General features: G+C 40.9%; 1 protein-coding gene across 1 annotated transcript in view; it reads left to right on the plus strand.

Moving 5' to 3' along the window:
• Nucleotides 1–15,731, plus strand: part of DIAPH2 (diaphanous related formin 2) — a 175,761-nt gene that overhangs the window by 119,194 nt on the left and 40,836 nt on the right. The gene's annotated exons all lie outside the window — the stretch shown is intronic.

The raw sequence follows: 15,731 nt of genomic DNA on the forward strand, positions 1-15,731 counted from the left end.
TTGAGAAGTTAATCAGTGGCAGTGTTTCCTTCATTCACTTCTCTGCTTGTGATATTCCAGTGGCACACGCTTTGTGAAATGCATTTACTCTGCTTTCCCTTTTCATCAAAGCTCATGGTAACTGTGTTTTGCAATTTTTCATTTGAAACGTATCTTACAGTAAAAAATGCAGTCTTAAAAATCTACAGTTGAAGTTATTTGGCATAAAATCAAAAGCTTGGTTTGGATATGTTTGGCAGAAGAGAGTTATGGATAAGCCATGTTAATCCACCCGATCCTCAGTGAGCTGGGGTTAGGTTCACTTTGGCTGATGAATTCTTTTAGAGGAACAGAAGAGTAAAGGCAAATTCTTTTTCCCTCTTTAGCAGCAAAGGTAGTGCATAATTATTTTTAATTTGCCATATGCATGATCTTATGGGAAAAAAAAAAAGGTGACTTGATTTGTTCATACTATGAAGTCAATTCTGCTACAGTTCCAGGATCATTCTTAATTCAGGGCTTGTTTCTGCTCTCAGATCAGACGTGAAGGAACTCCTCGATCAAAATTTGGTTTTTTCCCTATCTTGAGAAGTATCATTTTGAGAGATGGTTTCTCTCTATTGTGACTTGAGGAGACATTTGTCACCAAGTGGTGACAAAGCAAAGCTTCCCAGGGACCAGAGGAGATTGCACAAAATCTGCTGCAGCCGAGAAAACCGAGAAGATGATTGAACCTGGATCAAAACCAGGGATTCCTCAGCAAAAACAGGGGACACAGCTGACTAAAAATCCCTTTGACTGATCTTCTGCTTTATGTAGTTACTTTGACTTCTCTGTTTGGAATTTCATTGAGTCAGGTGATATTCCAGTGGGGCCTGGCTTTTCAATTTAAGGAGCTGATTGACTTTGGAGAACTCACTGTGAGAAAAGGACTGGGTCCTCCAGGTCCAAACTGGCCAGCTGTAAGTGTTCTGTAAGAGAAGAAGGCCCTAAAGGAAAATTTTCAGGGGTAAGAATTGAGAATAGGATGTAATAGATGTCACTCCTGATCAAATATCTCATTGAAACTTCCTTGTAAATTTTCTCATGTGGTTTAGAAACATAGGTGACATCTAGTGAGTAACTTGTCTGCACACCAGAAGGTGCCTAAAAATGTGGCTGTGACATTTCTGAGCAGTGAACTACAGCATGAAAACCCTGGGACCACATTTACAACCTTGCCCATCTCTCCTTCAGAAAAGGAGCAGTGACAGTTCCCTCTTTGGAACAAACAAATAATTCCATGCCTCCTGTGGTTCAGTGGAAGGGGAAAAAAAAAAGGAAATAAAAAGGCCTGGAAAGAAGAGATGGGGGATTTCTGGGCTTGCTGGGATGTGTGGTTGTGATTGGCAAATGGAATAATTCTGTCTGTGGGCAGGGAACAATGCAGGGGCTTTCTGTGCTTTGTTAGAGCTGAACTCCTCTGGAGTCAGCCTGGCTTTGGTCATTCATGGGAAAAAAATAAATATTTTTATATTTATTTAAAAAAAAATGAATAAATAGTGCTGCTATTTCCAAAGTTAGACTTGTCCAGCAAAGTTTTGGGCTTGAACTTTTCTTGGTTACACATTATGGTCTGAGAGGAAAATCCATTAATAGTTCCCTGCTTGTTTGGACACAGATCTCTTTTTCTTCTGTGCCAGTTGTGGTCGTAGTTTAGCAAGGAGAAAAAACAACTTCTGCTTGCTTGCTTTTTGTAGTTTTGCTAATTCTTTGGTAACAGGTGGCCCCCACAGAAAGGCAAAAACCCCATCCCAACCCCTAAAAAACCCACAAAGAAAATGCCCCCAAAACCACTGAGCACTACAGTAGGTTCACCTCTGTACAATTCTCATGTACAGAGCTCTAGATCTGTCTTTTTCCAAACTTCCTTTTCTGTTTGCATCTTCTCCTGGTGAAAATTGAAACTGAGGAGGTTTCACCCCCCTCACAGTGGCTACAATCAGAAGATCATGGAAATTTAGCTTTTGTTGTGTTTTCTTCCAGTGGTTTCACAAAGGAAATTTGACTCAGAAGGAACAGTCTGTAGTGTCACTTCTAGTGGCATTTTTGGTCAGTTTGGCTCAAACCCCACAACTTAAAAAAAAAAAAAAGCCAAAAAAAACCCTGTGTGTGTTGCCTGTGGCTTTAGGTGAGTGGGCTGGAGCTGGGAGGGGTTAATTAATTTGGATAACAGAGCTCCAATTACTACAGGCTTACAACCAGCCCAAAGGAGTGTCACTCCACCTCTTCAATTTGCCTTTTTTACAGGGGTTGCTGCTGTACCTTGTAGAATATTTGTGCTTACATGGTCATGCCTTTAAAATAATTTCTTTTAAACTAATTTCCAGTCAGATTCAGACTGGGTAAGAGGTGCAGAAGGGAAGAGAGGGATTGCTCAGCATTGCAGTACTCCTGCTGGGGAAAAATCAGATGGTGAAGTGTACAGACAGGTTCAGAAAAATAAAACCCATTTCAAATTTGTTTCACTGCATTATGTTTGTTTGCTAGGCCTGGGAATGAAAAGCTACACTTTAATGGGTTGCATTACAACCCCTGACTTTTCCAGTAAAAATGGGTTTGTTATCAGGTCATGGAAGTAATAATAATAAATTCCTGCCCCCCTCCTCTAGTTCTACATTTCACTCCTGTGTGTTCTTGCTGCTGTAGATTTCTCAAAGTGCAAAAACAATGTGGGGTTCCTCTCTCCTGAGCTCACTACTCCACTTTATTGTTTCTAGCCACTGGATTTTAGGGAGAGAGATTGTCCTTTCAGTGGATTGCTTTGCTTAGAGAGCCTACAAAATAATAATTAGAGATCAGTTTCTGGGAATGTTGGTTCCTCTTCTAAAAATACACTTGCATTTTGCAAGTTTGCCAATATTGGTGTAATAAAGAACAGTTTTAGGTGGCATTTATCACAGGGTGCCATTAAAATCTGCATCCAGCACTGCTGCTGCACAATAATCCCTGCCCTTTCTCCTGGCCCTGGGCTATGAAATTATTAAAAGAAGACCAATTCAGGAATAATTTTTTCTCTAAATTAGCTTAAGCAAATTTCTTCACAGAGCTAACTATTCTGCTAAGGTTCTTTCTATTAAGTTTCTACTTTTTTTTTTTGCCATGGAATTTAATTTCTTTTAGAAATGCTAATAGCCACTGCCCTCTCCCATAGATGCAAACTCTGGCAGCCTCCCTGATGCCCTGGGCCAGTATTCCTGTGGCTCTCAGTGCTGGGGATGCAATGCTGCAGGGGATGTGGATGGAGGTTCTCCTGCCTCAGATCTCAGGGTATTTCTTGAGGATTTCCTCTGCTCTCTGAGCACACATTTTGGATTGGTGTTTAATTCCTGCATCCAAATCAGATCAGTTGCTGCCCTGCCATCATTTCCATGCTAAGAGCTCACCTTGAGAGGGAAAGGGAGACCCTGAAGCTCCCTGGTTCAGTCTCAGCACCTGGTTTGTGACTTTGGTGGAGCCATCTGAAGGGCTTCCACTCCTTGTTTAACTTCTGTAAGAGGAAAAAGGAGTTGTGGTAATAGAGTGTTGCTATTTTTTAATGATTTTTTTTATAATTTTCATATGGCATTCAGACATTTTAATTTAAAATATGGGTTTAAGGAGTTGGATATTTTTCATTGCATCAGAATTCCAATAAAAGGTTATTGTTTTAGGAATATTGTGTCTTCTGCTTGGAGATACAGCTGTGCTTAAAGACTCACTTTTGCTAGTTAACCTTTGCTAGTTAAACTAATTTTACCTTTGCAGTGATTATATTAAATAAAATCTGGAGGGTTGTTTGGATTTCTGGGTGCACAATCCTCATTTACCTGAACCACATTCAAATAAAAACCTTCAGTCAAAGCAAATTTGCTTTCCTGAAAGCATTGTCAGTCCTTCTGGATGTGACAGTTGTCTGAATGAGCTGGGTTTTGATACACTTGCATCTGTGAATTGGTGAGAATATCATAAATGTTAAAATGCAAGGAGGTGGGAGGTGCACTGCATTTGTGCTCAATAAAATGCCTTTCAGAAGAACAGATCCTTAACATTAAATACCTGCTATGAAGGTGGAAATATCCACTATGGACCATAAACATTTAGTCCTGAGTTTAGAAATCAGTTTGTATTTTAAACTTATTAAACTTTTCAAACATTTTTGCTTTTAGGAGCTGAGTATTTAAAGGCATGTTTGCAATGCAGTTGTGCAATGGAGGATTTTTGCTTACAGTCAGGTGTTGTGCACTGGTGGGACTCACACATGATCCAAGGGCTTCAAAATGACCACATCTGCAATAGCAAGAGCTAAACAAGATCACCAGTAATAAATTTACTTGTTTTGCTATCATGGCACTCTTGTAGATCTAAGTTTGCTTTTTATTTCTAAATATAAATATGGGCACCATTCAAATCGAATCTCAGCAAATTACCTGAGTCCTGAGAGCTCCATAAACAGTCCCAAAGCTGTTTAAAAATAGGTATTTGTGGTATAATCTATTTTTACTCTGTCTGCATTTTATCTTATGGCTTTTGTAATTAAAGGAGTAGTTAGAGAATACATTTTTCCTGTGGCCTGGCATGAAAGAAACAGCTTTAATATGGGGGGATTTTACTTGGTGTCTCTGCCCATGACAGGGGGTTGGAAATAGATGATTTTTAAGGTCCCTTAACATGAAATAACTCACACACGGATGCTAGATGTAAAAGAGGGAAGAAAAGAACTAAAAAAGTAACTTTCTTTTCTGACTCCACTATATATAGGATAGCAAAAGTGACAGTGTGGATTGGAGGGTGGAATTACCACCTCTCCAACCACACTGGTCAAATTAACAGTCTGTTAATTCTTTCTGCTCACAAAGAAGAATGCAAAACAATCATTATTTACATGAACAGTGTGAGAACATTCAGTAGGAATATGTGAATATCAGAAGGCATAGAAAACTTTTTAGAAGAGTTTTAAAACTCTCAAAAGAACAAAACAACGCCCTTGCAGCCCAAACCTGAATTATTTGAGTTGTCAGAGGAATTCTCCTTACAAGCAGGATGGAGGAGAAGTGGACAAAAAGGGATGCTCCAGGTTTTTAGGTGGACACTTGGAGCAGGCAAGGAGTGAAGAGGCTCTAGCAACACCTCAGGGCCACAGACAGAAAGACAGAAATTCAGGAATTCTGTACATTTGCACAATTGCTTTCACCCCTGTGGGTGTGTTACCCTTCTCTGAAGCAAGTGCTGGAGATTGATTTGTTGTCTTTAAAACTGATTTTCTGCTCTTGGTGTGCAGGGGATTGTTCACGTGTTGGCCTAGAGCATGTCGAGTGTTTCTAAACGTTTGGGGAGCTCCACAGACACAGAGAAATGGGATTGTGAGCTCTGGACTTCGTATCCATTGTGCTGCTTTCTCTGAAGCCGAGTTGTTATTTGCCATTTGATGTATTCTTATTTCCCAATACAAGAGTTATTCCTGAACAAATGAAAACGCTATCAAGTGGCAAAGCCACGTGCACTTTCTGCCAAATGCCCTTCAGAAAGTCATTGTGCTGTGTAATTGTAACTAATTACCTCAGTTTGTTGTTCATCTAAAGCATTTAATTACTTACCCAGGCTAAGGAGAGTTCTTTACCCCTTGTTTTTATTAGTGTGCTTCAGAGTACATTCAGTGCAGTGGGAAAACTTTTCCCTGTGAAGTTTCAGAATATTTTCCAAGTTTCAGCATTTTTATAAATCAGCACTGGTGTTACTTTACTCATTGAATTGCCCTGAGATCCAAAAATAGGAAATTCTAAATTTTTGTGCCTTTTGAAGTAAAAACCCACTGTCCAGGAGTGATGATGGGAGTTCCATGGGAGCACTGAGGATTCTTCATCTGCAGCTTGTACCACAGAACATCTGAGCTTCAGACACGTGCAAACTGTGCCAGTTATTCCAGACCTTGAAATGGAGTGTTGCATTTCATTTTAAATTTCCATACATATTTGTATTTAGTTATATTTATTTCTTTAAACTCGTTTGTGTCTGTCTGGTCACAGGACTCTGCAGGAAGCCAGAGCAGCCCTGGAGTCTCACTCAGTGTTTTGTGGAGCTCCTTTCTCTCAGAGCTGATCTGGCACAGTTGCCTCTGAACCTCCTAAAAGCCCTTAGAAATCCAAAAGCCTTTTTGAAGGTCTTGTGTTGTGAAGTAGATTTATAGAAATAAAAGAAAGCTTTTCTGAGAACCAGGGAATCCTTCCCAGGAACCAGATTTTCGAGTGATCCAGGAGGAGGCTGCCAAGGTCACGCAGCAGGATTTTGTACAAGTTGGAAGTCACTCACCATTCTGAATTTATTTATTTTTTAATTCACACTGAATCTGAAAACTGTTCTATTTTAATGAGCTATGTCCTGCTAGATGGGAAGGCCTCCATTTCCAGAGATTGATAGCTGAGTTTTGGCTGCATCTTTATGCAGTAGCTGAAGTTAGAGGAACTTCTTTTACATGCACAGAAAGGATATTCATGCATTCATTTACCAACTACATGAGTAGTAATGAACGATATGCAAGGCTAACTTAATTTGCATTTGGCCATTTGAATTTTCTTTGTCAGTGCTGACAGTGTTATCATGCAATTATTGTGAAACACTTCTATTTGAAAAATCTTCTCCCACAGTACTGTTTACTGAGGTAAAGCACATTGGCTTTAATATTTTAATATATACACATAATGAATGGAAAGGGAAGAGATGCAAATCAGTGTTGCAGTGTATGACTTGGGAGGGGATTAATTGAAGTGACATTAGGTCCAAATGGTTATTTTGTAGATAGGGAGGATTCCTGTTCCAGCCTGTTCAGGGCACACGGTGTAGAATTGAGTCCCCCAACCTCAGCACGGAGCCACTGGCCCAGAGTTCTTCAGTGTGGCTGTCATCTGAACTGTAAGAACTTAATTAGTTTCCCTCCTGCAAAGGCAATATTTACCCTATGGGTTATGATGTAACAGAGCAAACCGTGAAACTTCTCATTTCCCTGTGGCATTAGGAGGAGAAAATAAGAAAAACCCCCAAAACAACAATGCTCAGTTACAGAGTACTGATATCATCTCAGGCAGTTATGTCATTCTGTGAGAGGCCAGCATTGCAGCTGCCTCAAGTAATTTTATTTTCCTGATGTTTTTAGTTTCACAATCATAATACTTTATTTTCCTGACGTTTTTAGTTTCATTATCATAATAATTTGTTTTCATGATGTTTTAGTTTCATAATTTTTAGTTTCATAATAAATAAATTTATTTTCCTGATGTTTTTTGTTTCATATCCTTCTAAGAGGATAAGTTAAGGATCCAGCCCAGGTGTGCAGTGGCAGAGGGACAGGTCGAGGCCAGCAGTGCTTTTGGAGCAGCTCTGCAGAGGAGGACACCACGTGTGGGATGGGCAGTGCAGCCTGAATTCTGAATTCTGTGCTTAAACTTCTGCTGGTATTATGGTGCTCATTAGAGGTGTGCTACCCAAAACCAGAGTTTGGTCTTTATAGCTTATTACAAGTGGAGAACATTACCAATTTTGTGGTATAGATTTTGTGATATCACCTTGTCCTTAATTGGATTGCTTTTGTGCTTCTAGGAATTTGGGAGAAGATCATTTCAGGGAGCTGGTTTGTGTATTGGCAGGTTGTTGGCCTGTTTTATCTGTGATTTTTTTTTATTTTTTGCATCTTTCTACAAAACATCTCTGGCCATTTATTCACCCTATATTGGCCTTAGCAGCCTGCAGGCCTGACTTTGCATTCAGTGCACTTTGTCAGGCGCATTCAGTGCTGAGCTGAGGCCAGCTGGGATTTCAGGAGCCCTGTTGATGATGCTGTGGGAAGGCTGAGCTAGAGCAGAGGCTGGGCAGAGCTAAAGAATAAAGCAGGGATTTATTAAAGGATCTCCTCCATGGATCTACCTTGGGCAGCACAAGAGCCCAGCCAGGGCTGCACCCAAGAGGAACCAAAATGGTCCCAAAATGAACCCAAGATGAACCAAAATGTTCCCAAAATGCACGAGCGCTCCCGGGGGCTCTCACTGGGATCAGCTCTGCTCCATTTGCACCTTGCAGTTCATTGTCCCATTCCAGCTTTAGCCCAGGCACTCCCATCCTGCTTGTTTTTCTCTCTCCAGCCCACGCTGTTTGTGCTCTTGGGCTGAGATTTGGATCATTTGTCCTTGGTGCCCAGCTGGAGCAGGAATTGTTTTGTCTCCCTGCTCTGTGCAGAGAGCTCAGCATCCCATAATATGGAGCCCAGACCCACACAGTAAAGCAGCACAGAATGTGAAAAATAGAAAAGCTCAAACCTGAGGCATCATTGAGACCTGGTCAATCATCATTTCAAACCCAATTTCCTGTCAGTATTTCCATTGCATTTCTGAAACTGCAGCACAGGTGGTTCATGTAATTATTGCACATTATTGCCTCAACATAATGTAGCAGAGCTGGTACATTTGTAATGTATGTAGCTCCAAAATTGCTCTCACATCCTGAGCACTATCCATGCTGGTTAATTGTAGGACATTTGCACTGCTAGCTTGGTTCAGTTTCAATGCTGTTATATTTTAAAGGGTGCTGCAATTAGCGTGAAGTTATTTTTAATGATGACTAAAACCAGATGTGAGGTATTGATGATGTACATTAATAATAATTCTGATAGTCCTGTATTTTAGAGTAACTAGCTTCAAATCCCAGAATTGCCTTTATTCTGTAAAAACCAGACACCAGCCTTAAAAGAGCTGGTTTCATTTAGCCATCCTCAAAACACAGTGCAGAAGTGAACCTTTGATATGGTTTGTTGATCTTCTCAGTAGAAGATCTCTGCATGTTACACAGCTGATTTCTCTTTTGGAGGAAAAAGTGATATAATAGGCTTTGATACAAGATTTTGTAAGAACATTATCACTAATATATCTATTAGTGTGTGCATTAGCTCATCTCCTTTACCCTCTCATGGAAGTATATAATGTCATAATATTGTTATTTAACAACTATATACACACTGTATAGTGCCTTCCAGATGGAGGCTAAAAATAACAAAGATACTGGAGTTCTTCCTTAATCTACATTATATTCATTTCTCATTTTCTCTGTGATTTCTGTATTTTTTTCCTTCCATTTTTTTTTTGTTGCATTGGGTATTTCTTCTGTTGGTGAAGAAGATTCTATTTAAATAATTATAAGGAGAGTATATAAAATTTTACAATGCTGTCTATGTGTCTGTAATTCCATGAATATATTACTGGAGTGGAATGTCAGCCTTCCTGCATTTTTCCCTACAAATTTAAATTACACATTAAAATAGACATACCACACTGAAATGGGGAAAATGTTCAGTCATTGTGAGGATGATTTTTTTTTTTTTTCATTTTAAAGGGAACAGCTTTCTAAAATAACATAATAGGAAAAAAAGCCATTATTGCCAGTATTCCCCCAGGAGAGGGAGAAATAATTCAGCTCGGAGGGCTCCAGCATTTTCTGTTCTGTGATCAGGTTACATTGTCAGCTCAGCTGGCTTTAGGCTCTGTAGGAATTATGTCCAGAACAGAATGGGATGGAGGACCCAAAAGGTCCTTATGACAGAGCAGAGCAGAATTTGGGTCTGAGAACAGCAGCAAATTCCATCATTACTGGGGGCTGATTAAAATCCAGCAAGGTGCTCAATCAACAATTTGGATATTAATTATTTCCTTACAAAAGAAACAAAACAAGACAAACCATTAAAAAAAAAAAAAAGCTATAAAAAAAAAAGCAGAACAAGAAAAACCGCCTCGATCTGATGATTCAGTCCTGAAAAAATACATTATCATCCCTGTCAGACATTCCCAAGATGACTGGCAATTTCTTTCCTTGTAAAATCTGTTCATTACAAGATGGTTTTGACAAAAGCTTATTTTATTTTTAAATCTACTTTACCAGAGTGTAAACCTTAAAGGGAGATTTACTAGAAGTTTCAATTTTTTCTCCTAATGGATAACCACTCAGAAGGAAGCTGGAATTATGTTTATGGAGTTTTCTGAATATTTACTTCCTGTTGAAATAATAGAGACACTATTACTGAGGAATATACATTTCAAAGAAAGCTCTCTCTTCACTGAAGGCAATCATAATTTTGTTTTAAAGGAGTAGCAGCTCATCATCTAAGTGAACAGATACGAATCCATTTCTGAGTTGTCCTTAAACTTGTTAGGAAAACATCTCGAAATGTGTTGTTAAGGAACCAGAAAGTTCTGCAGCACCGAGGGGGGAGGATTTCAGGAGTGGATGGACCTTTGTAAAGCAGCTTTAGCAGTTTGCTGGAATTGCATTTGTGCTAAAGCCTGGCTGGTCGGGCAGGAGCGAAAGGATGGAGCATTCAAAGACCAAGCAAGGCAGTGCAACACAAGGCCTGTTGTGGAGGAATTGCTCCTCAGTGCAGGCAGGTGTGGGAAATGAATTAGTAGGGAATTTTAGGGACTATTTGTAGGTTTGATGTGGCCTTTTTGTAGTTGTTCACTTACTAGGTTTTTGAGAGTATTTAATTTTTTCTGTTTAAGAGGTTATTGATCTATTTAAATGGGCTGGTTGGTTTTTCATGATTACTTTAGAGTGATAGGTGTTGATGTGGTGTCTGTCAAAAAACTGATTTTTATCTTCATTTTTTATTGGTGTAACACATCTTTCATACTGTGATGGGTTTCTGTACTATGAAGAGACAGATGGTTGTTGGTTTCCTTTTGGGAGAGGGAATTATAACATCTCCATTATAACATCTACATCATAACATCTGTATTATCTCACCCCTCACATAAAACTAAAAACTGAATAAAAGCTTTTAAAACCCCTCTCAGCTGTCCCATTTCTGGGTCAGAAGAAGGCTTAATCCAACAGGAGGTGCTGTCCAAGGTCTGCAGTTCCATGCAGACTGAGCTGGAGGATGAAGTTGAATTGCAGGAGAGAGAAGAACAAAAGCCTTTAGTCCCTCCCTGTGGTCAGGCTGGCCCTGTGCCCTGAGTGACCACATTTTGCCAACACCTCAGCATTTAAATGCCCACTGAGACCTCTCTCTCTCTCTCCAGGTGTGTGAGAGCTCTGTCCACCTGCACGGATCTGAGGGAAAACCATCCTGGGAGGCTTCAGTACACCCCAGTCTCTTGGGGTTTTTGTTTGTCATGCAGAAGAGCAGAAGGGCTGTGGGGTTTTGCTTTGCTGGCACTCCCAGGAGCATTTAATGTTCAGAGAGCTCCCTGAAATGGCCTGCACAGCTCTCTGGCACTGAGGCTTCCCTGCCATCAGGATTGCTTTTGAGTTATCACTGTTGGCTTTCCAGACACAGCTCATTGCCTGCTCTCCTTGGGCAGTTTGTTCTCCTACAGAGCTCCAGCTCTGTGATTTCCTGGGGTGATTTCAGACTTGCTTTGCCTTCACACCTGCCCTGTTATTTCCTCTCAGGGTGAACACAGGGGAGATGAGTAATAAAGCATAAAGCACCTTGTGTTTCTTAAGCAATTGTTCTTTTGGAAACCCCTTGGAGCACCACAGCTCCCGTGCTGAGGCAGTTCTCTCGCTTGCTGTCCAGTGCCTGATTTTGGAGCCCTTTTTGCCCTCCAGATGTCAGCAAAAACATCTTCCAGACACTTTGAATTCTTGTGTGGGCCTGGAATCCCTGACTTAGAAAAACCTGTTGACATTTTCAGGGAAGCAATAGTTTAAACTGTTTAAAGTCTCTATAACTGGAGGTAAAATGTTTTTTTTTTTTTTTTTTATCATTTTAAAACCAACCCACAATCCAAACAAAACAGCAACAAACCCACCCATAATTTTGTTTAGGGCCTTCAGCTGCTAGAAGTGTCCTCTGGCCCTTGTAGTGGTGAATAGAGTTGGTAGCAAACTCAGGAGGAGTTAGAACAGGACAAAAATAGTTCAAATCTGGATGTGTCTGGTAATTTTTCCAAAGCACATCTCCCATGCCCTGCTGTTCCTCTGAGTTCATGTGTATTGAGGCACAAAGAGACCAAAGTCATGCTTGCATATTCATGTCTTTGTCTCAAAGAGGCTCATGGATGGTGGAAAAATGGAGAAATTATCCCAAAGCTGCCACAGGATCAAAATATCTCAGAAATGATGCAAGGGGATTTTTAAGGATCACTGAAATATCAATCAGAGAGAAAAGTTCCTGCAAAACATTGATAAAAAGGCAATGTTACTCTGAGAATTACATGTACAGAAGTGTAAGAGAATCTGTGGATTTTAATTGCATGTTGTCATCTTTAAACATGATGGCTGCAACTTTAGATTGCTGAGGACTTTTAAAAATTGAACTTATAAAGGAACCTATAGAGGGTAGAGTACATTTGAAAAATGTTGTTTGAACAGTGTGTGTTTTCTAGCATGAAATAACTTTTGTAGGGCTTAGGACTACAGAATTTGAATATGGCACAGCTTGCTGTAAATGAAAACAGGAGCTCTTAAAATGTTTTGAATTTGTTTTGTTTTTTTACTTCCATGGATTAAGGAGGTATACAGTAGAATGAATTCCAAAAAGGAATCAGGAGCTTCTAATTAGACTTCCTCAGACAATAATTGTCCAATCCTTTTAGACAGATCTGTTAAATTTGCACACATTCCCAGGTTCTTGTTTGGCTTCACTGATGTTCTAAGGAGTGCCATGAACCCAATGGAAGCTGGGATCTGCTCCAGCAAAGGATTTAATGGTCCAGTATTCCATTTATAAAATATGAACGTGTATTCCTTCCTAAACCATCTTTTTTTTTTTACTTGCAAGTGAACAAAAGGCAGTTTAATCTCAAAAGAAGCCTCTGAATACAGGAAAGAAAAATAGGAGCTCCAGCTATTAACAGGTTGTATTTAATATGGAAACAAGAAAGTCTTGTAGGAAGGTTTAGAACTCAATTATTTGATTGTAAAAGCAGTGGCACACAGGGACCGAGTGTGAGCAGAAGTTCTGTCTAAAAAAAAAAAGAAAATCTTTTATCTGGAAATCAAATTAACAGCTGGTGTTAATCTGTACAGATTGCATCAGGAATTGAAATGCAGAGAGGGCTCTGGTTTCTCTTACCAAAAGCAGGCTGAGCAGGGTGTTTGACTGATGGGGTGTGACCTGGAGTGGCAGCAAACAGCAGCAGCCCTGGGCAGGTGAGAGCCCAGAAGTGTTGTCAGGTGAGTGCAGCCTCACCTGCACAGGATGGGCACCTGTGAATCTCGATTAGTGCCAGCCACAGCCCACACCTGGGGCTGCTCTGTCTTGTGGGAGAAGCTTTTCCATGGCTTGGAAGGTGTCGGAGTCCAGGACACCCCTCTGGCTGCCCTGGCTGGCTCCAGACCCTGGCAGGGGCTCAGAGACCTTGGCACAAAGTCAAAACCACCTGTGGCTTCTATTTTAGCCCGTGGGAAAAGCTGCCAACTCCGTGTGAGGAATTACAGCCACAAGGGTTTGAGTGGTGTGGTAGGTGAATTAACACAGGGTGGAAAAGTGGAATTTTGGGGTTTTTAGAATGGGTTAAAGAGGATAAGATGGAGGGATTTGGGCATGTCCTGACCTCCTTCTCCTTCTCCTTCTCCTTCTCCTTCTCCTTCTCCTTGCCCTCCGTGTCTCGCTGTGCTGGTGACACTTTTCTGTTGGTTTCAGGCACAGACACACTGCCCAACATCCATGGCAGACATTGGCACGTTATTGTAACCATGGCACACGGAGTTTTTGGTATAAAATGTGAACACTGCCCTGAGGGCAGACAGAATGCCATGGCCGAGCTGCTGGACAGAGCTCAGCAGGGCAGAGAGAGAATGTTCTAGAGAAGGGAAAATAAACACCCTTGAGGAGCTGATCCTGCACATTCAGCCTCCTTCTCTGGCTGCACGGGCTGGGAGAACAAGGACTTTTACACTCTTGGGGTCATCCCAACACCCAGACCCCGAGAAGAAGGTTTGGGGTTTTCTGCAGTGCAGAGAGAGCAGGAGGCTGCAATTCTCCCTCCTCCTTTCTGTACAAAAAGTCATCAGTGAGGAGCAGGTTCAGAACTCATCAGTTGGACAGAGACTCTCCCATCCCATTTTTTGTTTCAAGTGCAGTTTGGGAACTCTCTCTGTGTGGCCAGAAGCAGCTGCAGCTCTCCTGTAGGACATTTCCTGCTCTGTTCTGACAGCCTGCTCCACAAGTGAGTGCAGGCAAAGGAGAGCAGTCCCAGGAGCCACAGGCAGAGTTCCAGCCCTGAGATTTCTGCCTCCCCCTCCCTCAGCAGCCCTTGCACCTTCTGCACCACCCATTCCAGCAAGAACACGCTCACACTGCTGCAAACTGGAAGATAAGTGTGGTTTTCTTACTTCAAAATGATTTTTTTTTTGTTTTCTAACAGTCTTTCTGCAATCATAATTTTAGATTAATTTTTTACTAGATTTTTCTTACAGATATGAATATCTTTATATTGGACTTATCTTCAAGTGCAATTCCTATTCCCCAGTATTTTTTTCCTTTATTTAAAACATGATATAAAATACAGAAGCAATGGAAAATATGATGTTTATGGGACTGTGTAGCCTTTTGATTTCCACTTTCAACTCCTTTTTTCTGTACATAGATAACTCACAGGAATCACAGAATGTTCTGAGTTGGAAGGGACCTACAGGGATCATCCAGGTGTTAAGAGAATGGCCATGCAGGGATTGACCCCTTAACTTTGGTGGTTTTAGCACCTGGCTTTGACCAGCTGAGCTCATCTCTATTTAGATATATGCATATTTTTAGGGTTTTTTTTTAAATGTCTATTTTACAAAGGGCTTTGCCTCGAGCAATTGGCATGAAAAGGTTGCATTTGGTATTTTTTTAAGAAGAAATCTCTCCCAATAGCTCACTGTTACTATCAGTAATTCAGGTTAAGTGTAAACACTCTGGGCTCTGGCTTTAGCCTTTTGAAAATTACTTGCTATGAATTTACTGTAATGATGGGCTAATTAGTTAGAGTTCACTGAGTTTAGCTAAACACACAGTGTTTGATTTAGAGAGATAAATCTGTGCTCTGTCAACCTTTTCAGACATAATCCTGCTCCCAACATTATGTGACAGGTAGTGAGGCCCGGGGATGTGCTGCAGAGCAGCTCAGCTCAGCTCTTCACTCTTGACTAGTTATTTATCTCAGATAAATTCACAACTGCCAGCTGGGAAGTGGGGAGCACCCAAGGAAACCTTCCAAGCCTTCCTTTCCTCCTTCCATGCAGCAGGAAATGGTTTGGGGATGGTGGCTGTAACTCACGTTGTTGTGTTTTGGGGTTTTGGTTGCTGCAAACCCTCTCTTTGCCCTGTATATTCTGAAATATCTTTATTTAGAAATGCTCTGTTATAAATAAGACTCCGCAAGCATTTTTAGCATTTTAAGGGTATTATGCAATTCCAAAAGATAATTTCAGAAATGTCTTCACAAGTGAGGTGCTCACACCTCACCAGACAAATCAAAACCCCCCAAACCTTTTTTAGCTCATCTGTGGCACCTGTGGATGCTTTTTATGGGGAAGGAAAGCGACGAGCTGCTCTGTTGTAGTTCCAGGCACACAGGAAGGTGCATTTAAATCAATCATTTTGCTGAAGACTGTGCTGTTGGTGGGGAGATAAAAGTCAGTGGAACAGGGTGGTGGTGCTCGGGTTGCTGGGCTGTGGGTGAGCAGGGGCACTGGATAAAAGCAGCTTTCTGGAGACAGCATCAAAGCCCCCAGCAGCAAAACCCTTTTTGCTCTCAGCTGCTCGA

Source organism: Vidua chalybeata, chromosome 14, assembly GCF_026979565.1.
Source record: "Vidua chalybeata isolate OUT-0048 chromosome 14, bVidCha1 merged haplotype, whole genome shotgun sequence".
NCBI lineage: Eukaryota > Metazoa > Chordata > Aves > Passeriformes > Viduidae > Vidua > Vidua chalybeata.